This window comes from Oenanthe melanoleuca, chromosome 1 (assembly GCF_029582105.1).
Source record: "Oenanthe melanoleuca isolate GR-GAL-2019-014 chromosome 1, OMel1.0, whole genome shotgun sequence".
Taxonomy (NCBI): Eukaryota; Metazoa; Chordata; class Aves; order Passeriformes; family Muscicapidae; genus Oenanthe; species Oenanthe melanoleuca.
This window is the reverse complement of record NC_079333.1, coordinates 21,618,712-21,643,946: the sequence shown is the minus strand read 5'-3', so window position 1 is coordinate 21,643,946 and position 25,235 is coordinate 21,618,712. Positions and strand designations below refer to the sequence as shown.

Genomic DNA, 25,235 nt, shown 5'->3' with positions numbered 1-25,235 from the left:
ATGAAGTCAAAAGCTGGTTCATTCAATATTCAGCCCTTAGATTTAAATCTGGGTAAAACTGTTGAATTAAATGTTTCTGTTTGCTGAAAGCTGCTCACCTCAGATATGTGCTAGCCAAAGTTATGCAGAAAAAAAAAAATAAACTAAGAAGAAAATTAAAAGTTTTGGAAAGCCAGAATATTTTGTTTTGAGACTTAGTCAATTTTAATTGAAATATATTGAACACAAACAAAAAACTAACCCATTTCATTAAACACATAGGTGATTTTTGTTTGGTGGGGTTTTTTTCCTTTCCATGTTCTCAGTTTGGTCAGCCAGCCAAATAAATCAGTTATTTGCCCAACTGTGGTCTAATTAGAATGTTGGGCCCTGGGGACTTGGGCTATATATTTCAATACAGTACATATTTATAATAGTAAGTACCCTGCCTGGTACTCCATATATAATAATAGCAAGCAGTCAAGTGCACTGGGGAGATGGGGGCACTAGGGAAGACCCAGCACCTTTTAGTTTTTCAGATTTTTACTTTCAGTGGTAGTTATATTTTGGAGGGTATTGCTTACAAGATAAAATTTGCATTTATTTGACTAGCTCACAAACGGGATTCACTGCAAAGCTGCCATTAAAGGGAAATAATGCTGAAGGAACAAAGGATATGTTCTTAGCCAAGACAGACAAGTAGACACTTTCAGACATCCTTGACACCATAGGAAAAATGCTGTCTTCTCACTCTACCATGACCTCCCAAAATCTTGAAAACCAAAACTTATACTTCCAAGTAGGTACAAGGGCTGCTCATAAAGTGCTGTGACTGTGCCGCTGATTTTTTTTCTATTTGAAATGTTTCTACCTTGCAAACAGTGCAGTCATTTCTGTCCAGAAGCAGTTTCCTCTGTCCCAGTTCAAAGCTGCAGAGCCCATTTTCTGTGAATGACTTCCAAGGAGGAGGACTCTGGCATCAGGTATTCCTGATGTGCTTTCTTGCCTGTGTAAGTGCTGCCACTCTACTGTAGGTAGCTGGTAGGAACTGAAGGAGTCACTTGAAGTTTGGCTGTTATTCTTCCTCATCTTGTTTTAACTGATCTGGTTTAGTGTTTTCTCCATTTGCATGTGTCCGTGAGCAATAAACCCATAACTTTATTCATGGTTACCCTTACAATTATGGTAGAGAAGCTCTAATAGGATAGGGCAAGATGTTTTCTTCCCAGAACAGTGTGGTATTCATCCTGCTTCTTTCTTCCAGTAGAGCCCCACAGCCTGAGCTCTGGCACCAGGGCACTCTGCCACCCTGTTTGCAGTGCCTCATGCTGTGACTTGGCAGTGGTGATGCTCCCTCCAGGTGATTTCTCTGCTGTGTGCAGAGCCATGCTGGTTTTGGTGCTGCTCCAGTCTCAGCTGAAGGGCTCAGGTGTATTTCTCATATGATCTTCATGTAGCAAGACAGACTTCTTCCTATGAACCTGCAGTGGATGTGTGGGGAATATGCCTTAGGATTGCTAGGCCTTGACTGCAAAGTCAAAATTTACAGAAATTATGGAATCTTCTGAGTTGGGAGGGGCCCACAAGGATCATCAAGTCCAACTTTTAAGTGAATGGCCCACACAGGGATTAAGCCCACAATCTAGGGATTACTAGCACTGTGCTCTAACCAGCTGAGCTAATCTCAGGGTCAAGTCCTTAAAGATTAGGATCAGGCTTTCTAGTGGAGAATTCTTCAGGTTTCACTTCCCTTGACTGAAGAATTGTCACTGTACAATGCACCAGTCGTGATCTGATAGTTTAGCTGCAGAATGACCCCAAAACAGGGAGCATGGATAAAATCTTAAGAAATGAGACTTGAGTAAGCCCTCTCTGGGTCCCCACAGGTATGCTTTGATGAGGTTAGCTTTATGCAGACTTTTGGAAACTTCTTTTGACATCTGTGAGGCCGTCATATTACTTTGTCCTTCCTTACCTTCAGAAGTCTGAGGCATTACTGGACAAAACAAGGGTGTGCTCCGAGCTGTCAGATTCCTTTCTCCATTACCTCCCAGCTGGCCCATTTAATACTGTCTGATGGTGAGTAAAGCACTGAAACAGGTTGTCAAGAGAGGTGATGGATGCCCCGTCCCTGGAAGTATTCAAGGTCATGTTGGACAGAGCTCTGAGCAAGCTGATCTCCCTCTGAAGAGAGAGGTCCCTGCTCATTGCGGGAGGGTTGGACTAGATGGCCATTAAAGGTCCCTTCCAACTCAGACAGTTCTATGATTCTGATTTTATGGTAGGTACCATGGGATTCAAGATTAGTGAGAATGTGGTAGGAAAAAAAGGTGGATAAGATGGGTGTGACTGGAAGCTTGACATGGGAAGCTGAAAGTAGGCTGCAGTATACAGGAGAGTAGGCAGACATTTTTCCTGAGTATATATCATAGAATCATGCAAATAGGGACCTCCCTCCACTATCTTTCTTTGATGAGGAATTACAGTATTAGATTCCAGTGGTCCTAGCACTCAACCCAAACATTCCCATGAGAAAGAAACACGAGTCCTCCTGGGGTAGAAAATTGTGGAGAAGTGAAATTTTTATTTCTCGTTGTTGCTGTTCTCTTTGTGCACTTACTGCTACAGTACCAAGCAAAGTTTGTCTAGACCAGAGCTCAGGGTTACTTATTGTCCTCATAATCCATTTCCTTTTGCCAACAGCCATGGCTTATGTGGCTAAGTCAGGAGGGAATGCTCCCATCACAGGCAGCCTCTTTTCTATGGTCTTCATTAAGCTTTGGGCCATTAACTTAAGATGCGTGATTATTTTGTTTGTTCGAACAGCAAGACAAGCAGAGTCTCCTCTGAGTGTTTCTTTCAAGCAAACCAGCATGACTGAAAACTGGGAGCTTGCCAGAAAACGTTACGTGAAACAGTAGTGGCAGGTTCATCTTAGTGTGGGCGGAGAGGGAGTGATGTACCCTCTCTTTTACTACTTCAAACATGCAGTGTCCATATGCCATAGCTGTGTTGGTTTATGGATGGAGTATGAAGGATACTATTCCGTCTCCTTCATGCAAACACTGTGTGAGTGCTGTGGAATATAGAATCTTAGGGATATGGATATCAGCTGTTGCTGCAGTCCAAACACACAGCATCAATATTCAGTACACTATAGACAGTACCGTTTTCCTCCTTTATATTTAGTGTTAGTACACAGAGCCAAATACTAAAAGGGGGGTGGGTGGGTCACATGATGAAATTAATACCATTAATTATTTAGAAACAATCAAAGGAAATACAAGACATCTGGCTTTAAGCCCAAACAACTCATGGCACTGCTGTTGCCTTGTAACCTCATCAGCTCTTAGTCCAGTCATCTCTCTTCTTCCATTATGATGTTTCTCCCCTACCCCCCTTCCCCATCCCTCTTTCCTGCCTTCTTTCTGGCAGCTAGGAAAACAGATCACAGGACTGAACTGTATAGTTTACTGATTTTGTGTGTATAAACCCTGATTAATTCTGTGGTAAAAAGGCATCCCCCCACATCCCCGTGCTATACAATACTGTTTGATTAGCAGTGTATTGCAGCCATAGGTTACATTTTTCTCCTCATCTTGATATTGGGGAGTAGCTGCTGTAGGGAGGAAATGGCACTGCTGCTACTATAGTGGTAAAAGTCATCAAATACACGTGTTGCAGTAGACTGTGCACAGCATACAGTGAGAGACAGTTCCTGCCTTGAAGAGTGGGGGATGGTCTGTGTAGGCAAAAAACTGGAGCAGAACAAGCATCCCAGCAAGTGGAGGTGTTGTGCCCATGATTCTGCCAGAGGACTGTGGTAGACCCAGTCCACTGGCCTTGGCATTCACCTCCCCCTGGCTGAGGCCAGTGGTCTTATCCTTTGTAGCTGTGGCCAGGTGCTTTTCCATCAGAATGATTTTTCAGTGGAAATTCTATTTCTTGAAATGAAAATTTTCTTGGAGAATAACTGTTTTGCCCAAGAAAAGTCAAATAAATATTTGCCAACTGCTGGGTTCTGAGAGACCCATTACTCTTATTTTTCTCCCTCTTTTTTCCAGGTAGTTGAAGAAAAAATTCTGTTTCAGTTATCTAAGGGGTATGTTTTTGTGGAAAGACCTTCTCATGAGGAAAAAAGACCTACTTTGCTGATTCTTCCAAATCAAGTAGAACATTTTGGGGTCCCTTTCCCTCAAGTGATTATATCATCATTTTCTCATCAGCTCAGTCTTTCTCAGTATTTATTTGTATAGATGATTCAGTATGTTTAATTATGAGGTTCTCATCTTCCATAGGCATGTTAGTATGGACAGTTTCCTGAAATTATTTTGTCAGGGCAAAGCAAAGTTCTTGATGGTCATTTTACTTTTCTGTGCATTGGTGAATGTGGGCGCATTTTGATGACTCAAATGTATTGAAGTAATTCTCATTACATTTTTGTCTGTGGAGAAGCACTGACTTTTATTTTCTTGCTTTAATCCAAAAAGCATTGATTCTTACTGTTCTCTTAATGGTTGTTGAAAGTTTCCCTGAAGAACTCCTATTTTATGAAAAAGCACTGAGACTTCTGTCACAGTAAGCATCTCCTGACAGTCTTTACCTATTCTGGATTACTATTTTAAAGATGCACATTCCCAATTATCTGTGAAAAAGTATTGAAATGTGCTTTCTTGGTTCTGGGAAGCTTGCTTTAGACTACTCCTCTCTATTATTTGTAGTATTCCATAGCCTACTCTTGTCCTTGGGAAACCATGGCATCAGTTGAACATATTGGGTGTGATTTTTCGAAGTATGCAGTTATCCACATTCAGTTCCTTCTGCATTCAATGTGTGTTAACACTACCTTCAACAAAGACAGAGTTAGGCCTATGCAGAAGGCTTTAAAAACAGAAAAAATGAAACCCACCTCTTGCACCCTGGGCTATTTGCAGGCAAGAACATATGTTATGAGTGCTTCAGCTGCTTTTCACAGTGTTTGTTAAAGGTGCTTAGACTCTTCTCTGAGTAATGGAGTAGCTAATTTAGATTTGTTTCTTTTATGTTGTCCCTTTATCATGTAAAGGTATTTTGTCTTCTGAAACTAAATGCAAAAAACAAACAAACAAGAACCAACAAAACAAAAACAAAAAAAACCTACAACCTCTTCGATTAAGCTGTTCCAAGGTTTTGTTTATTCCTTTCCTTATACTAAGCCAGCACTTTTTATTTTGTTTTCCTCAGATGTAGTCATTAAGTACAGTTTCTTGTTTACGTAAAACTTACAGTTTTATTTTCCTTTTTTCTTCTCTCCCTTTTCTTTTTCCTTTCCTGACATCTGCATCGCATGTTGATGTCAAGAGCAGCAGTGGTTGGCAGTTTTCCTCAACTTTGCGAGAGAGAGAGAGATTTTGTTGGAATGAAACCTTGCTCTGCGTACAGCCTGCTTGAGATGCAGCACTGAAAGGTATAATCTCATTTTCTGTCTTGAAACCAGAGATGAAAACCACAAACAGGTAGAAATCTCGATGCCAAACCACCTGTTGAGCTACAGCCGAAAAGCCTTTGGCAATACTTTCCTCACTGTATCCAGTTGGAACGGTTACGTGGCTGATTCCCACAGTATCTGTCTGTACCTGCGAGTTTGGTAAAGAGGCTAATTCATTGGAAAAGATTGGGATTGAAATTCAGTCAGAGTTAGCATGGCAAAGAATCTTCTGCTATTAGTCTTGCTTTTTGCCTGGAGTAGCATACATCACTGGTATAACTCAGTTCAGCATTGAATATACCAATCCTGAAGTCACATGCTGTGTATTAGAGAGAAAAATGAGATTTGTTGAAACAGCTTTGTGTGGAGTCCAGATCTGCAATAGCATGATATTCTGGAGGTCAGAATGGAGGTGACTAGATGAAACTGTGAAGACAAAAGTTGTGAAATACCCTGCCGGCAGCATCAGTACTTCATCTTTTGAGGGTATTACAATTCAGAAAATCACTTGAAATCAAGTTAAAATGCTATCCTTGGACTGCTACACATACGCTCCCTATGACACACACATTACAGAAACAGCCACTGTGTGTTAATATGGCATTACAGTTTTGGACTCCACCCACAGAAATTAATAACATTCTTTAAATAAGAGTTATGTAGGATGCTGACACATTTAAGCCCGTATATTCTTGTGCTTATGTTCTCCAGTGCATGAGAGAACTAGAAATCACTGAATTTTTCTTATTTCCTGTAAAGCCATGCTGGTAAAGTAGTAGAATATAAGTGATGGCAGGCTGGCAGGGTTTGGACCATGAATAGCTGAGCAGTAGAGCCATATTTTATACTTTTACATGCTTTTATGTGTTTTATTCTGTTAGTGGTACTTGTTTACTTCCACGGGTTTGCACAAGCATAATCCAGAACAGATTTGGGCCACACTATTTATATTTGTGCCGATTGCTTCATGTTTGTGAAACAATTATTTCCTGTGGATCTGTAGCATTGTCCAGTGTTGCAAAATGCTTTCATATGTATATATGACTGGTTAAAACATGAAATGTGTTTTGAAGCAACATGACAAAGAGCAGTAAAATCTGCACAGTAACTGAGCTTTACTTGGCTGTCCATATAATGTCCAATTAATGCGGTTACTGTGCTCTGAAGTTTCTCCAAGGCTGACTAAGACATGCTGTGGCCTTGTAAAAGATGCAGTTTTTCCCTGAATTTTCTAAAGATTTCCATTACAGATGCTACAATGACATGAGGACAGTGTAATCTGTATCTTTAGTAGCAGTAACAATGCAGGGTGTGAAGTATATCCCCAAAATCTGAAGGTGTGAATTCTAACCCATCAGCGAGCTGTGTGAGAATTCCATAGAGTAAAACCTAATTCTGTGCTGAAGAGGAACACTGTGAACACTCAGCATAAAATAGAAGATGTTCTGTTCTCTACTGCACTATCTTGAGCCAAGCTTGGGATCTAAAAGCCAAGTGAGGTTCTTTCATCACCAGTCATAAAGATGCTGTAAGTCAGATTGTCCCCTTAGGCTATATTTTGACAATGTAGTAAATTGAGCTTTGGGAACTTTCTACCAGATCGAGATCTCTGTCACCTCAAAATGCAAAGCACGGATCCATTATAAATTCTCTGATGCAGTTTTAAAAATACATTGTGATGTGTTGACTTCTACCAGCAAGTCTGTGCCTTATCTGATACCTTTTGTTCCTTGCTGCTAGCGTTAACACATATGAGGGCTGGCAGAAATGGCATCTCGTGCCCTCACATGATCCAGGTGGAGTCTGTACTGTGGAGTTACCCATTAGTGCAGTCTGTTACAAAGTTTCAATGATAAAGCACCATCAACTCGGTTATTTCCTGCATTTTGTTGTCTTTCTATTCTTCCCATAGTCCTGGAAGATGGCACAGGCATCAAGAAGCACAAAATTTGATCTGTGTTACAAATGGAATCAGAAAATGTCTTGGATTTTGTGTATGTGTACCAACACTTCCAATCTGGTGAACTGTGTTGAGAAGAGTGAGAAAACCTAAGTGTTGTTTCTTGCACAAAATGAAGACAGGACACTACAGGAGAAGTACATGGCCAAATTCCCTTTTTGCCTAAACTCTAGAGAAACTAATGAACAGGCAAACCTTCAGAGTTTTGATTTGAGGATTACTTTGGCCAGTATTAAAATTCGTCTAAAATTCTTATTGTTTGCTTCTGCCTTCCCCCCCTTTGCTTTTCTCTGTTGTGTGATGAATGTATCGCGTCCACATCTTGTGACTGTAGCTTTGTGTTTAAAGCCACATTAGCACAATGAATGTCTTTACTAAATAATATTTCAGAATTCTTCCAAGGAATCTGAAGTTTGGAAAGGCAGAGCTGCTTGCAAAATTTTCAATTTTAGAAATGTTCTGTATTTGAATGTATATGGTTTCCTTGACCTTGGTGTGCCAAAATGATTCTCTATCTGAGGATCTTGGTCTCCTGGGAAGAAGAATAGGGGAAGAGGAGGGAAGAACTTTATAGTGATATTTTTGACACTCCTGTGTTTAAAACTTACTGTTTCATGAAGTTTTGAGAAGTTTTCAATTTGTTTTCCTTCTCTCTCTAACCTAATTAATTTTCAGGGATATCCCCAGGGATGTAATTTATAAGACAAATGAATTACATTAGAAGTTGCTGTCATGGTATAAGCCCCCTTGTTTAGGGTAAATTTAATATGTTTCTGTGTTCTTTCCATCTATAAATACTGATCTACCAGTGGCAGTCTGTTTTCTTTATTTTTCAGAAAGTTTGTTGTCAGTGTTGAAAATAGTAAAAACATGGACATTAAAAAGGAGAAACATTGCTGTAATTCAGCTGTGGCTAGCAAAAACCTTCTGAAGCGGCACTAGCAGAGAGGCAGGGCTCTTTGCTTTGACTTTTTTGTCTTTAAAAGTAGTTTTTTGTAGAAAAGAGTCAAATAATAACTAGTATATAACTTAACAGTTTTCTGCTTACTGTGAAATAAAAACATTCACCCTCAAGAAATAATTTTTAGGAAGGAAGAGCACATACCAGTTGCATTGCTCTGTTCAGACTGTCCCAACTGCAGTATTTGTATTGGTGAAGCTCCTTAACCTTTTGAAGCCCATGGATTCTTGTACTATCCTTTGGTGCAGCCTCTTTTTTAATATCCTTGCAACCTATTGAGTTCAGCAAGATAGTACACACATTAAAACATGTACCTTGGGCTTCCAGGGCTGCACATTCTTTTCTGAAAGATTAAGGAGACTTGAGGGATAATTGCTGCTCCTGGTGAAAGCAGTAGTAGTTTTGAGAGCAGGAGCAAGTTTGCTGTAAATTCAGGCCAAAATACAAGTTTGGAATTTATTTGGATTCCAAAATTTTCCAGCAGCATTACAGCTAGGTCCTTATTCCTGAGGCTAGATGGTGACACTGACTTTCCTTTTCACAGAGAATGAAATGCAGAAAATAGCTTACATGGGGATAACACAAGGTATGGTGCATCTTTACCAAATTTTGTTTTGATTAGATGGAATAATCCAAGGCAGAGAACTTTCTTTGTAAAATTATAGTAAACATAGCAAACATCCTAACATAAATTCAGCAGAGTATCCAAGCCAGTGTGTAAATCTCAGCTTGGGCTCCAGTGCCTCTTCCTGGCATGGGCTTTCTGACCCCACCATGGCCAGGTTCCAGCTGCTCACCCCTCCCCTGAGCAGGATTTGGGGAGCGACTTTCAGTAAGTGAGAGGAACTGCCTGGGAAATTTGCCTCAGGAGATGATAGCAGGGAAAGGGTGTTGTGCAGGGAGCGTATTTTGAAACACTGGATGCACTTTTTTTAGGTTTCTATTTCCATCCTGTGTTCCCGGCTTTTCTAAAGGAATCCTAAGTAGTTTCAAAACAGAATTACTTCACTAGCAGTTGTGTGGCCCTCATGAATATAGCAAAGCCTGACACTCCCTGTCTCGCTTTTTCTCGAGGTGCTTAACAGTCTTACGGCGTTTTAAAAATCATCTTTCTATGTCCAGATAGCATTGTCTCTACTTAAAGATAAGGTTCAGAGGCAAATGTAAACCATTTATTATAGGTTTTCACTAACTCTGCCTTTTTTCTTTTTTTTTGAGATGCTAAATTATTTTCTTTTCCGTACACAAATTTTAGAAAGCACAGTGCTATCCTACAGTCCCCAGCTTCAATTTTAAAATGGATCAAGTTTAGGTTCTGACATAATTGGCAGAGTACCATCGTTTTTCTACCCCTCCCTCAATCTGGGCCATAATTGTGGATATCCTGTGGACTGCAGCCCAGAGACTGCCAGTGCTGGGAGCATACAGAAGGGAAGAGATGATGGCAATAGCTCTGTAGCTTGACCTGACATTTGCATTGTTTCTCAGTCGCTGAGTGTGATGAGGGCAGCAGAGGATTTGGTGTGAACTGTAAGAAACTGGCCATGATTTGGAGAAGCAGTCTCCCCTGCCTGGCTCAGATGTTATTAGTAGGTGCTGTTTGCACTTCAAAAAATAAAATACAAAGAAGTCGTATTTTAAATAAAAAGAAAGAAAGCAAATAGATAAAGTCATACTCTAGGTAATTCTACTGCTTGCAGTGAAGTTTCACTGGTGATAGATACTGACCCCATAAAATCCCTGGGTCACAGACAGCCTTATGACAGACCCTGATAGCTTCGTGAAGACAGATTATGTCAAGCCCTCAAATTTGGAAACATAGCAATTCCTCTGTAGTAATTGCAAATGAACACCCATTTGGAGATTGCCAACATTATCACAGTTTGTCAGGGTGATCTCACAGCCCACAAAGCGCCGTAAGAGATTGCTTTACAAGTTCTAAAAGATTAGAGCGTTGAAGTATGTGACACTGGAATGACACTTTGATGCCTGGCTTTGTCAGTCAGCCAGACAAATAAATAATATCCAGTGTTTTTATTAGTGTAAAGCATAACAGGTAATAAAAATGTATGGAGACACACTTTCTTGTTGCAGCTACAGGGAGCACAGAAATGTAGGCTAAGAGAAAATGGGATGTGTGAATGTCAAACCCCTCAAACAGGCAGTTGAATGTCTGTATGGGTCAGTAACTTATTGCCATTTCAGCAGGTACTAGTTCAAAGCATTAGAGTTGCTGCATGGCTAAATGAAACAGCAGAAATATTTGGCAGTCTTGGATTTCGGTCATCTAGAGAAGCATGAAAACATATATTCCTGTAAAATAAGGATGGAGTGCTAAGGGCCTGGCTGCAGAAACCATGAGTTCCTCTCATGAGTTGTGAGAGAGAGCAATGTAGCTGTGCACAAAGGAAGTGGCATGGAATTAAACAGCAGAAGAGTGTAAAATCCAGCCTTTCTTTACAGCCTGGAATTGTGGAAAAGCTTTTGGGTAATATGGCATGCTCAGATTTTTGTTAAGAGTTTCAGATCTCTTAAAACTTAAGAGATCAATGTGAGAATAGTCAATAAGCATAAAATTGATGTTTGGGACTTCGTATAACAACTGAACTTTATAGGCTACCCTTTTCCAGATTACTTCCACATTCAATCCAGATTTCTACAAGGTATGTCTTGTCTGGAAACCATTTGTGGAGCCTCAGATGAAAACTATTTGCACCAGTAAACAGTTCCAAACAAGGCAAATTTGTTAATCTTTGTGCTGTGATACAAAACATCAGTATGTTTTTGTATATACCACTGTTCCACCAAGGATGGAACATGGAACTGATCTATGTCAATTTTCAACCTTTAAACTTTGTGGAACAGAAGGTATAAGATGTACATTTGTTACACTCCTTCATTCTTAGAGAACCACAAAGTTGTAATAATGTCAGATCAGCTACAAACTCCTGCACCTCTGATCCACCTGTAATTTGAAGATGGTCATCTGCATTTGTCCCCCACCTGTAGAGCAACTCATAGTTTGTCCTTGACCCTGGAGAGCTTTTGCCCCTATTTCTCCATCCATAAGGGTAGCTGAGTACTCACAAGTACCCAGGCATTAGTTAATGATTGCTTACACAAACCTGAAGAAGTTTGGATGAAAGATCTGGTGTAAGGGCATAGAATTATTATGACTATTATTAGCTGAATTCCTAAACCTAGACAATGTATTTGCACATGTAAGTAATTATGATGCACTTCAAGGCATTCTGTTTGTAATGCTTTGTAATGCTTTGCTCTCCATTTCCTACAAATCAAATTACTCAGGGATAGATTTGATTTCCACATCATTTTGAAAATATTTTCTTTTTCTTTTTTTAATTTCCTTTGTATTAATTTTTTTCAAAGTTCAAAACACAACCAACTGTGACTAAATGCATAAACCCAAACAAAAAAACCCCTAAAGTTTAACAAAATTAAAGACAGCCTAAGTTGATATGCAGCAAACAATGTAAATCATACCTAACAAACGTGGTTGTAATAATATACCTTATCCATGTCTGATCCACTAATAACAAATGCTTATTCAGAGAACAAATAACTCATTCTTCTTCTCTGAGAGAGAGAGGCAAGATGTAAATTCAAATTATATCCTACAGTCTAAACAGATAAGAAAAACCTGCCAAATCTTCTTATAGAAATCCCAACAATCTTGTGTTTTCTTGGTATCTTTTGGGAATAAGAAGATTGGGAGGAGGGGAAAGAAAGGCCAGCTTTTACTGGAAATGTGTATCCTGATCCTGTAGCTATTCCATGAGAATTTCTTGGTGCCTTCTGTTGAAAGGTTTCTCTTGTGGGTACTGGATTGAAACCAAAACTTGAAAGCACAGCCTAGGGTTATTTTTAATAATTTGGGATTTTCTCCTCCCTTATAAGAAAGTTTTTTCAGAGTGTCGGGTTGACAAACATATTACAAGTGAACTCTGGTCAGTTTATAAAGTTTGTTAGAAGAATAAACTGTTATTAGAAATTAATGAATGCTTTCCTTTCTCCCTCATGTCAAAATAGGCTTTTGACATTTTCACATTTTTCCTTTTTGGTTACATAAACAGTTCCTGTTTGCTTAACAGAAAAGCATCATCCTCTGTGTCCTGTGCTGTGTGTGTGGCACCATCCTCCCCAGGCCCCTGATCCATTCCCTGTCATGGACTCAGTCAGGTTTAGTTTAGTTCTGGGCCACGAGTTTCCACCAGTGGTAACTGGCACAACTGCTTTCCAAAGTAGGAAAAGGCAGATGTTCAGGTGTCTTGCAAGCCATGGCACACCTGCCCTGCCACACAGCACATATGTGTTGTTCGTGACCAGGTCCTGGCTCAGCTGGCTGCAATGCCAGCTTTGCCACTTGCCCCATCAGGTGCAAGGAGTTCTGGCCTCACTGCCTGCTAGAGAGAACTCATGTCTAATGATGTTTCAAGAAGCTGAGTGTTTTCCCTCTCATGTTAGACTTTGGGGTAGAAAACAGTGTCTAACTCATGTCTCTTCTGTTGTCCTTGTTGCACCTCGTGCTCCTCACTCCTCCTCTTCTGTGGGCTGTGGATCTTGTGAGGAGCAGAAATTCAGTCCTTTGCCTCTGTGTGCTGATAAAATCACTGCCTTGCAGGGGCTCGGTGCTGGGAGGATTACCAGCATGTCTCTGTGTGTCTTGTGATTTTGCCTTGAGGCCTCTTGTCATTCAGCAGTGACCTCCAAGTCCTTGCTCCTCTCTCACTGTCCCCACATGTCCCTTTAGCTGCTGGTCTACCCAAAATGCCCCCGTGCTGCCCCTTGCCTGGGGTGGTCCTGCAGGGTATTCTCTCTTTGCCTGAGATGCTACAGTCATGAATTTTGCAGTCTCCAGGTGATGCTTTAAATCAATATTATTGCTGGAAGTTTAAAAGGTGCTGCTGTCTGAATCCAGGCTGCCTCTTGCAAAGACCCACTGTCTAATAGACCCAGGTATAATGTCCATATCAGAAACAAATGGGAGATGAGCAGGATCACTAGAGTGATGTAAGGTAAGGAAGAATTTTTAGAGCCTCTCATATGGTATTTGGCATCATGAACTTCAGTTTAAATTCTATCAACAGCAATTTGCTACCAAGACCTAAGACACAGAAATTTCTTATCAAAGCTGAGAAACATGCCTTAAAAACGTGAGCCAAGCATAGCTGGTACAGTGTCATGTCCCAGTGTGTAGGATCCTAGATTACTGCCACTTAAGCTGTTGTTTTTTGTTTTGTTTTGTTTTGTTTTAATTGAGGAATACCCAATTCCATAATCATGATTTCCAGTAAAGACGTTTTTCTTCCCAGACCAAAAATATGAACCTTATTATCTGGAATGTAAAATGTAATAGAGAAGTGGCTGTACTGATTGCAGAAACAGAGATCCCAGTTTCAGATACAGACCAATCCCCTAGCTGTGGGCTAACGGCATCCACCTCCTTTTGAGTACCAGAGAGAAGAATCTTAATGCACTTTGTGTGTATTCTCTTTGACATTCTTACTAAATGTCAGTTGATAGGCCTTTTTTTCCTTACATCTGTATAAAGTCCTGTTAGAGGAAAGAGGGGTTTGGGAAAAGGGAAGGTGTGTATAGAAAATGTTCTAAGGGGCTATGCAGGGCAAATTAACTTCTGTGGTACATGGGCTTAGGAGGGAAATGGGGTAAAAAGAGAGAAAAAATGAGAAATTAATGTACAGGTAAAACCAGTAGACCAGAATTAGATCATATTCTTTCTTTTCATAGTAAAGTTACCTGCTTTATGAAGCAACATGCTAGGCATTTAGCCTGTAATATTTTCTTAAGACTGCATTCCTATTTTCAGAGACAAAGACCCCAGAACATGGTTTAGGGTTTGGAAAGAAGAATGTATATCAGTTACCTATGAGTAACTGTTCCTTGTACTGAAATGAGAATTAAATTTTAGATACTGCTATCATTCTTTGATTGAGAGACATGAAGCTATAGAATTATGCTTATGGTGCCTGTCATTTAGTTGGGTTCTGCTTTAGTCAAGTTGGCCAAACTATCAGAGGAAATCAGGCTTCTGGATTTAAACTTTTAATTTATTGTTTCTAACACTGCAGCACATCACTGCACTGCCCTGTAGCACAAGAATTGCTTAAAGTATGGTTCAGAACTTGAACTGGTAGTGTGCTGTTCCAGAGCTGCACTTTGGCACCTCCAGTTTCCAGATCAGGATAATAATTTAAATGTCTCTTGAGATCTTGTGTCTTGTCATGCGTTTGCATATCTCTCAACCTGTCCATGATTATGGTTGTTTAAGTGGTTTTGGGTTTTAAACTTCTTGGATCTTTCTTTAAAAAATTCATTTAGTCAGTGTGGAGATGGTGCCTCTGCCAGAGCCTCACAGGGGTTTCCATTTGTGTCTGCTTTCTGAATTCTCACAGGGAAGAGGTGGAGTGAGATTTGTTCAAGGAGGCTGCATTCATTTTCAGTAGACATATCTCCCATTGCACAATGATAATGTGGAACAGTTAAGGCTGCACTTATTCTGCAAGAGCTGAACTGTAACCCCCCACTAGCAGAAGATCAGGGTCCATGTAAGTGGGAAGGGTTTGCTTATTTGTTGGAAGACTGCAGTGAGGTCTTAAGATACAAAACCTCCTCTACATCACAGCCCAAAATAGTGCATTGTCCCTAGAGGGTGGCAATAGCAGATGTTTGTGAATGGCAAGACCAAGCCTTTGATATGATCAGTAAAATCATTCTCAGTGGAAATTTCGCTTCATGGTGCTGAAGGGAAGTGAAGCACCATTTATTGACACAACTGAGGAGTTTTACACTCTGTTGTGTTATGGATAGAGAAGAATAGTAAAACAGCTTCTACTTGGCATGTTATCAGTGCAACCACCAGTTGTAGGGAATTCAGTCATGCAGAATGCCTGCACACCAGGGAAAGTAGACTTCCATAATACATAGCATAGTCATCAAACTCTCTGCATGCACATCTAATCTGTGCAACTGTTTCCTGGGCTCAGGTCTCGTGTGAACACAGGTATACATTATTGCTTCCAATAATTGTGCCAGCGGACAGCAAGAATGCAAAATCTAGGGATGGCGTCAGAACAAACAGGCACATGTTCTTCATCTCTCCATGCAGTCACCAGATATCAAAAGCACAGACAGACAATACATCATATGTGAGGGAAAAAAAAAAAAAAAAGACAACACCCCATGCAGCCATCACACCTTGGAAACAGACATAAAATGTTAAGTCAATATGAATACAGAGCTCCTAACAGTCTAATAGAATAGATCACACCACAGCCAGGTACATCTATTCTCAGCACTAACCATTATCATTAGCTTAAAACACTTAAAATCACTGAGCTTCTTCTGGTCTGGGGACAGATTATAGCAGGAAGAATCTGCTAAATAGATTTAGCAATGTTGCAGGCAGGGACCTTGACTGCATTAAAACGATACATTTTACATCTCAAAGGCTGTAGGCTGCTTTCAGAGGAACAGTCTGAATGAAGAATGGCACTAACACTGGATAGCAATTTCTTTATCACTGTGTAAATACTGAGCTTGAAACCCTTGGACAAACAACTATGCCAAACTGGAAAACAATTTGCCTGTTAAAAATCAGGCTTGCAATGTATGGCAAGCCATCAGCCATCCTGTGTTCTTGTCAGACTTCTGCATAGGCTGGAAAAGCTGAACTGTGACTGGACTTCAGACTGTGTGGCTGACAGAAATCGTCAAATCTCTCTTTTGTAGGACAAGAAACAAAAAAACCCAGCAAACTTCTCCCTGTCTCTCTGTGTTCACATGCTGGTATCTGTCTGCTGTGAAATGTGAGATATGGGTTCTTGCAGAGACAGTCAGGTCATTAAAGCTTAGAGGAGCTTTCAGAAGCAAACAAACAAAAAACAAGTTTGGTATACATGCAGCAGTGACTACTAAGGTGGTATGCTGCTCTTTGTTTAGGACTTGCTCTGGAGGAGCTGATGAAGAAGGTATGTGACTGGTTCACTGCCTTGCCCTTCAGAAGAAGAGAAAGTGGAAGTAGGGCATAATGGCCATGACAGAAATAAATGTATGGAATACTATTTTTATGATGAAACATTTCTGGAAGATGCAAAAGAGAAAAAAAATATGCATATATGTTTTGCACACTAGCTAAGAACAGGAATAGGTAAAGGTTTAGCCTGTATTCTCATACGTATTGTCAGGAAATTGTTTAAATTTTATGAATGGCCAGGAGGGCCTAACACCTCTGCTAGAACTTCAGTGTTCAGTGGTTCCGTATATCTTCACCCAGACTCAGAATTCTTCAAGAGCACTCCAGCTATTACAAGGAAAAGCAATAGAAAGTACACATAGAAAGCCATAGAAGCCATCCTTTAATCAAGCTCACTCTTTTTTGTATCTTAACAGAGAGCTGAGATCCTGTCTTCCACACTGTCATCTTTTCATTATCTCCCTCCATCCTGTCTCATGGCACAAGTTTCTGAGGCATTAAGGCTGACAGGAGTTCTGTGTTTCCTCACAACAGAGCAGTCTGGGTGTGTGGAACCCCCTTCCTTGTTCTGATGAGGTGAAGTGTCTTTGTTTTCACCACCTTGACCCAGAGTTTGTTAAGCTGTTTTTCCTGTGTCTGAAAGGCCACATAACCTTCCCTTGCAAGGTCCTGAGAATGCGTTCTGGGGAGGGAATCCTTGCCTTTGGTATACCAACATAACCTGCACACAGTGTGTGGAGGTCCCCAGAACACTGCAGTCAACACCCAGGCATCTCTGTCTCAATCATTCTCTTTGTGCTAAAGGACAATTTGTCACTTGCTTGGCAGTCTGAACCCGTGCAGTTACATCCCTGGGGAGCTGGTGGTTAATGTATACCTTACCACCCCCTACTTCCCATCAGTGCGTTTCTTTTATCATGTCTTCTTATCTAAAAATAAAAAGCATCAAGAACATAAAAAAAAGCCTCTACCAAAACAGGAAACTGTATTGCACCCAGTTCTGCCTCTGGAGAAAGGAAGGAGTAATTAATGATAGTTATATTGCATTGCACACTCAAAGCAACATCCGGATGATGCTCTGATGGCATCATCGTGGTCAGGGAATCAGGACCAGAGTAGGACAAGTGATTACCCTGGCAGTTGGGAAGGACAGCTCATGACAAGAAATAACCCAAGAAATAAGCCTGTTCATTCAGCCCCAGAATGAGGATAGGTGGGATATAATCTTTATAAGAAAAAACAACTAATAAAGTTGCCAAGAACAGATATTTTATAATCTGTGCTAAATCTCTGCTGGAAAACATGAACAGCAATGAAACTGAGAAGACACTAAAAGAAATTCGGGGCAAAGTGCCAGACGCCCAGACGGAAGCAGAATGTGGACCAAAAAGCTTGCGACAATTGGGTAATTATGGTTTATGAATTTCAGCTTTAATCTGTAGTTCAGTGAGTCCTGATTAAATATCTGTTAAACACAATTAAAGTTTGTTTTTGTATTTCACCGTCTTGATCAGAATAATTAGAGACTGCGTGTTTCATGTCAAAAGTAGCAAGAGGAATTTTAGTGAATGAACATCGTTTTTAAAAGCCATTTGTAGCACCAGCTGTTGGCATTATTTTATATTTTAGTGTTATCAGCATAAAGATGGGTCCTCTCAATGCTGAATGCTTTCCAGCGGGGCTAAGATTCCAGGAAAGGCGTGATGCAGTCAGAACCGTGCTGGGCCAGGGGGCCGCGCGGAGAGCCCGGGCTGGGACTCTCTTGCTACAGCGTGAGACTGTGCACTTAGGCGGTGGAGGGTGAGAAGTGCTGTGAGCAGGTCATGTAGCGCCCAGCCTGTGCTTCTGTGCCAAAGATGTTTGAGATTGCAAGTGCAGTGAGTGATAGGAGGGATCATTGGAAGGGGCACGGATCTGATGAGCTGCATTTGGATTCTCTCATCGCAGTGTCTGATCGGAGCTGCGCGTGTCCCAAGGGTTGGGTGTTAGAGTGCTAGCCCAGAATGATAATTGTGGCAGCACTACGAGGGCTCTTGGGAAGGAACCCTTCAACTGCGTGGTGGTGCCTTAGTAAAGGCAGCAGGCTGCAGTGATGGCCCTATGCAGTTACTGAAAGGATGGGTTAGTCCATGCCAGCTGCTGCAAGGACTTCATGTGTTTGTCTTCATCACAAGCAATTCTGTTTAACTGAGGAGAGGGGAACTTAGTTGTTCCTCAGAAAAATAGGAAATAAACATTGTTGTGGAGGAAAAGCAGGATAGTTTTAAATGAAGGGAAGGCACACTGAGATACAAAGCTCCATCTACAGAAACTGGGTGTTTTTTCAAGAACATGAAATATATCTGAATGTCACCTGAATGTAGTTAGGACATATAAATAAATCCGGGGGTGGAGGGTGTGTGCACAGGTATATGGCTGACCTGGTTTTACCCTTCATCTCTCTCTTTATACCAGCAAAAATGAATCTTCAGTCACAGTTAGTGGTGCCTGAGGAGGGGGAATAATATCAAATATCATAAGCTAGGAATTGAAAATACCTCCTAAAGAGACTTGAAAGACAATGCCAGTTTCTCCTCTTGAGAATGTGTTTTGCTGCTCTATTGTTTAGTTTACTTCAAATTATGTGGTTCCTTTGGCCTCTACAGTTTCACCATCTTTGCTGAGTGTCAAAAGGAAAAATGCAAGTGTCCTGTGTGGATGAGACAGTCTTCAAGCACAGGATTGAGACCACAGTCCTAATGAGTAGTCATCCATTAGTAACAGCTCTCAGTCACCAGTGGCCGTGTGGAGGGTCTGTGTGGCTCATTATCATCCTGCAGAACCACTTCATTTGCTGGCAGCTTAATGATTCAGTAAGAGACTTGCTCGAAAAGCACAACTCAAAACTCAAGGAAGGTATTAGCTTATGTATAGTTTCTTCTGGCTTTTTTTTTAAAGCACTGGTCAGTTTCTTTGTACTGTTTCACCTACCTTTCCAGCTAAGAGGGCAGAAATAATGCCAGAGAAAACAGAATTTCTAAATTAGCCTTCCAATAAAACTATAGATCTATTAATTCCTAAGTGAAATCAAGGTTAATGGTGAAAGAGTTGAACAGAACTTAAAAATCAAAGATACTTTGGAAGACAACATCAAAGGCATATCAAAATATGGTGGTCTTTTTATAAGCTGCAAGCCCTGAAGAGATGGTGCCCCTAATAGAGCTGAGGGAGAACGGATCAAAGCGATGATCACATGAGTCTTTAAAGTAGAAAGAATATGTGGAGTGAATCTATGAAGAGACAGGTTTTGGATGAAACTTGCATAGCACTGGGATCGTTTATCACGTCTTGAAGCCTGGGTACAGTACAAATGATCAGATTTCACCAGGGAAGGAGGGAAAGGATATTCAATTCAGAAAAGGAAAACTCAGACTAGGTTTCTATCTGTGGAATAACAATATCCATGTTTAAATGTGTGTATATTTACATATTTGTATGTAAACAAATGCATTTTTAAAATGTATATTTTTTTAATATTAGCCATACCCGCTTTCTTTGGGAGGAATATATTCTGGTGTAACAGAAGACATCAGTGGTATTTGGTTGAGTGTATTTTTTTTAATTTTTATTTCATAAAGTTACCAGGAGAGGAGGAAAAGAGTTAGAGCTTTTCTGTTATCTTCTATTGCATTTCTGAATTACTCTGATTTTCCGTTGGAACCAGCTGCTCAAGTACATCTCATCAAATGACTGAGCTTGTCCAAATCCACTACCCTTATGTCTGGGATTTAAAAAAAAAAAAAAAAACAAAAAACAAAACAGGGCAGTATATAGGTCTTAATATGAGTTGCTTTATTTGGGGGTGGGGAAATGGAAATGCTGATTTGAAATTCAGTGTGTGTAGGCCTTTCTTAAAGTGTACAGAAGCCCAGTGAAAAAAAAAAAAAAAGGAGCTATTTGTTCTTTTGGCAAAGGTGTGTGTAGCTCTTCCACAGAGTTTTATACTATGCCTGAGGGTCATTTCTCTTTTAAAGAAACACTGACAGCTGTGATGAATGGCATTACCTGGGAAGAGGGAATATCTAGACGTTTAAACAGATCAAGTTTCTTCTTATAGAAGAGTAAACATTAGGTCACAAATCTGACTGTTCTACTTTCATGGACGATCAGGATCAATTCTATGCTACTTAAATGTGAACTGGAAAGGCTTAAGTGTAGCTGCATGCTGACATTAACAGAGAAGGGTAGCTCACAACCTATGTACATTGTCACAGCTATCCTTTTCCATGAAGTCATGGATGAATGCCATGTGCCCATGTTGAGTTGCCTCCTTGTCAGCAGGCGAGATTGCCCGTCCATCACTATTATCTGCAACGAGGCTCATTACCTGCCAGCCAGTAAACATCTCACTCTTGCCATCTGCAGTGAATTACAAAGTGACTGGAAGAATCAGCATCAGTTTGCCTTGCAGAATGATTGTCAAGTTCATTTTCATCTTTGGAAGCCCTTTGGAAATGGGAAAGATGGTGACTGGGATGGGAAAAAGATGATGTCCATTACCCTCAGCCATGCAAGCTGACTGAGGCTATTCTTTACATGCCTTGAAATTTTCACAGCTTGCAGGTGAAATAATTTATTTTATTCTTGACTGGCTGTATCATTTGGGATAAATAGTGGTGCCATTTTCACATGAGTGGACAATGTGTTCTCTCATTCAGGAAAGATTTTTTTTTAATAAAAACATTAATTGTACTCAGTACAAAGACATCTCCCATTGACAAAGTTCATGTCCAGCCAATCAGTGATGCATTCAGAGAGGGAGATAGTGTATTATAGTAATTTCTGCTGTTAGTATTTTGCAGTCAGTGGGGTTTTTTTAAAGCTTCCAGGTAGCTTGACAGTGATTGTAAACCTTGATGTTACTGCATAGGCTTACAGTGAATTTCAAGCATCTGCCTTAGGGAAGACAGAATCTATTTCATACGGCTGTTAAAGGAAAACATAAAATATGTGGGGTAGATCAAGAATCTGTCAATAATCCTTGGTATAGGGTCTGTTGGTAATGTACAGATAGATTTGATATCCTGCTGTTGGTAGTGGGAAGGCAGACAGAGGAGCAGGACTGTTTGGAAACAGTCTCTTCCTTTTGGCTTCAAGGACACATCAGATTAGTGCAGAACCTGGCCCTGGGCTTGGGTGTCTGTCCTTTTTCTTTGGCCTCTTTCTCTCAGCAAAATGCAGAGTTAAAAAAAAAATAGAGTGATATGTGTTTGGTATGTCAGCCAATGGCCACATGTGCAGTGAGGAAATTTTCTCTGAGAGCTCCCAAAGCTCATAATCATTGTGCAAGACATAATTATACTCTTTAGAAATCCAGATCGGTCCACAGTAAGGGGAGGATGGGAGGGAATGTTACAGACGGATTTTAACAAGTGTATGTGTCTCCTTTCTGCAACAATTTTGGTCTTAAGTGCACTTGGCTAAATTCTCATTCTCCCCCGGGAGGGTTACTGGAGGGATTTCCAGGCTTTTCTGTCTGCCTGCAGCAGGCTCATGGGGAGCAAACACGCTGACTACCATTCTTTGCACCTGCTTCAGAGAGGGGCAGCATACACTCCCAGATGCTTGCCTCAGGGTGCCAGCAGGAATAGGGGAATAGGAGGAGGCTGGCACTGCTCTTCAACAGACAGTCATCCCCCTTGGGAGTCTGGAGATGCCAGTGGGCACGAGGCACCCAGGACTTTTGAGCTGAGCAAGTGCTGATGACAGTGTTGTACCTGATCCCAGTCAGATAAATAAAGAGGTTCAGAGAAGGAAGCTCTCCTGAATCCTTTTTTCACTTTCATGATGCTTTAGGAATAGTTGGTATTTGGCTCTCTGTAAGAGGGGAGCCCAGTGCTCTTTTTTAGAGAGCAAAATCAGATTAAACTGGAGAGCAACCCCAATTTCTGACTGCGTTTAACCATTTGCTTATCTGAACTAATCATTGTTTTTAGCTTTGTTCCTTTTTTATTTTATTTTTTCTTGATCCTTTGAGTTGCAAACATTATTTGCTAAAGAAACAGTTTCCTGAACACTGATATTGACCAAAAAACAGGGATTCAAAATGGTCTGCCATCCCAATTTTTGGTGACACCCAGACATCTGACTGACTAGGCATATTTCTCAATTCTTAGATTTGCTATATTTTGAAACTGGAACAGATGCTTATAATAAAGCAGAGGAACAATAGTAAAGTAAACGAACAGTACTTTCTGAACCCGTTAAGTAAATGGAGATTTTGCCTTGGGCAAATAATGTCTGGAGCTTCACTAACACCCTCACTTCATACAGAAAAGAGATAGATTGCCGTTATTTCTGTAGCATGCAGGGGTGATCTGGTACCTAGAACCAGACAGTGGATTGTGCATGATGGACAGTGTGACTTCCCTGGATCATACCTTAATATTCAGGATGAGAGATAAATGTCAGCCCTTGCAGCAGGGTTTTGTGTGTTGTGTTTGGCAACACATGCATACTGTTGTCACTTTTCCCATCTCCAGGAACTCTGCAATGGAGGGATCTAATTGTTGGATGCCAGATTATCAAAAGGTTTTAGATGTTTAAAGATGTCACTGATTGCCTGAAGGTACTTTCAAGAGTACATTAACAGGTTAGGGTTGTTCCTTTGGCACTGGGTGTCTATGAAAATTCTGGTCACTGATTGCTGTTACATTTGATTATAAAAATTTCTCTGAAGATCTTTGTTGCCACCTCCAAGGCTTGCCAGCTTCCCCACCCAAATTGTGAGTGCCCTCTAGGCTTCTCCTATGTGAAGTATGTGAGCATGTGATATGGCCTGCTTCTTTCAAAGTACCAAGAAAGAAGCAAATGTATTGAGAAGAGGGCATAAATGAGAGGGAACTAGAAAAACATGAAATTTGGACTGACTTTGCAAAGGGTAGAGAAAGCCTGTACAGCGAGTATTGCACTGAAAGCCACAGTGTTGTCATTGTGCTGTGCTTGCTGAGCAGGGATGAGACAGATCTGAAGGATGGCAGGCTTGCTGTGGGCTTCACGTTCACACTGAAATACTGAGCAGACAAATCAGCTGCAATGTCAACTTGAGCTATTCAACAGTCAGCAGAGCTTGGCTTGATAAACAGCATCTCAGAAGAAGATACCTACGTCACCAGTCCAGGCAGAGGGAAAAGCTCTCCTTTATGCTGTGTTTTGACTATTACATGCTTCCAAATGGTACATTTAGTGACACTGATAGAGAAAAGATGTCTCTAAGTATCGAGCAAGAAGGAAATGATAGAACACCAAGCTGTTGAAATAGCATATCGACTAGCCAAAAGAATGTCTGGCCACATTTTTAGATGTTATAAAATCAGTATGATTATTTAGATCTTTGTTTAAACATGCTAAGTTGTACTTGCAAAATATCCAGCTCTTTGTGATAATTCATGAAAGTAAGAGCTTTATCCCTGTGCATGGTTAACTATTTCTATAGGGGTGTTTGTGTTCTAAAGTTTCAAATATATGTTTTTAAACCAAATCAAATGGAAATGTCACAAATGTAACAGGTCTCATTCTTTGGGGTTTTTGAATTGCAAAATATCTAAAAAGAATCAGAGACAAACCTGAATCTAAAAACTGCAAAGCCATAGATAGGCTTACTCTGGTGACTGAAGCAAAAATAGAGATTTTCCAGCAAAGTAGCTCTGTCAAATAGCAATAGAATACTTGCAGTTACACAACGAGGAATTCAATACACTTGACATTTTGCAAGAATTTGGGAGTTTTCATGACTTGGGAAGTGTTTTGGAAGTGCTTTAGATGGCATCCTATCAGAAACAGTAAAATGATGAAGTAGCATAGCATGATTTAATTTTTTTTTTTTTAATTTACTGTTATTTTCCAGAAGGACCACATAAAAATTATTGGGTTAATAGAGAAATTCCCACCAAGTTCACTGTGCCTTAAATCAAATTAATGACAATTCAGAACTCCTAAAAATAGTAAGAAATAGGTTTTGAGAACCTTTTAATTGAAAAAGTACATATGCAACACAAGCATTGAATTACATTTCTTCCTAGACTTTGTTTTTCAGAATTAGTTTAGTTCTCTGATCACTGCCAATGCAGTCAGAGATGAAGGTGGTGTTCTATGCAAAGTGTATGGCAGAGTGAATTACAGAATGAGGCATTTGTAGGGTTTTAGCTGGTAAGACCCCTGCAAAAGGAATGTAGGATTTTAGGAAGACCTTGACTGAGCTAAAGCTTTAATACTTACATAACTGTGGCACTGTTGGCTAGTGCAGCACTTGTTAAAGGCAAGTGTGGGTTGGTACTTCCCTTTTTCTGCAATATAGGAAGTTCAGCACAACTGTCTAAAGAAACGGTGGTCCAACATCCTTAACAGCATCCTTGTAAAGGCAGAGATAATACAAGGACTCCACCATCTTTTCCTCATTCAAATTCTCCCTTGACTTCCCTACCTGGAAGGTATAAATATCAGTGTGAAATGGAGTTCTAATTCCTTTTCACTCACAATTTCACAAGTTGAGCAACTTGTTATAGTTTATCACAGTTGGGAATTTGTTTGATTTTGTTGGTTTATTTTGGTGGAGAAGTTTATAACATCCAGGCAGCTGAGGAATAAACAACACCTCTCTCAGTTGCCAAATCCTCCTCAAATGACGCCTTAGGACGGGGAGAACGACGTTTTAATTGAAGTACCACATTCCACAGCTGAACCAAAAAAGGTCACGCTGAAGTATGGATGTGGCTGCATTTCAAGGCAGAATCAATGGTCATATTGAAGCTTTTCTTGTCATTTTCTGTCTACATATCTTTAATCAGAGTGATGTAAGATTAGCTATTCTCCCAAG

At 40.4% G+C, this 25,235-nt stretch overlaps 1 protein-coding gene across 20 annotated transcripts in view; it reads left to right on the top strand.

Annotated features, from left to right (window-relative positions):
- ZBTB20 (zinc finger and BTB domain containing 20) overlaps positions 1-25,235 on the top strand; it is a 477,873-nt gene that overhangs the window by 308,950 nt on the left and 143,688 nt on the right. For 2 of the 20 annotated variants that reach the window (XM_056496906.1, XM_056496897.1), the window contains one exon: positions 5,325-5,425. The exons of the other annotated variants lie outside the window; for them this stretch is intronic. The gene's annotated coding sequence lies outside the window, so the exon portion shown is untranslated. The remainder of the gene's footprint in view (positions 1-5,324; positions 5,426-25,235) is intronic. 20 annotated transcript variants of the gene reach the window in all.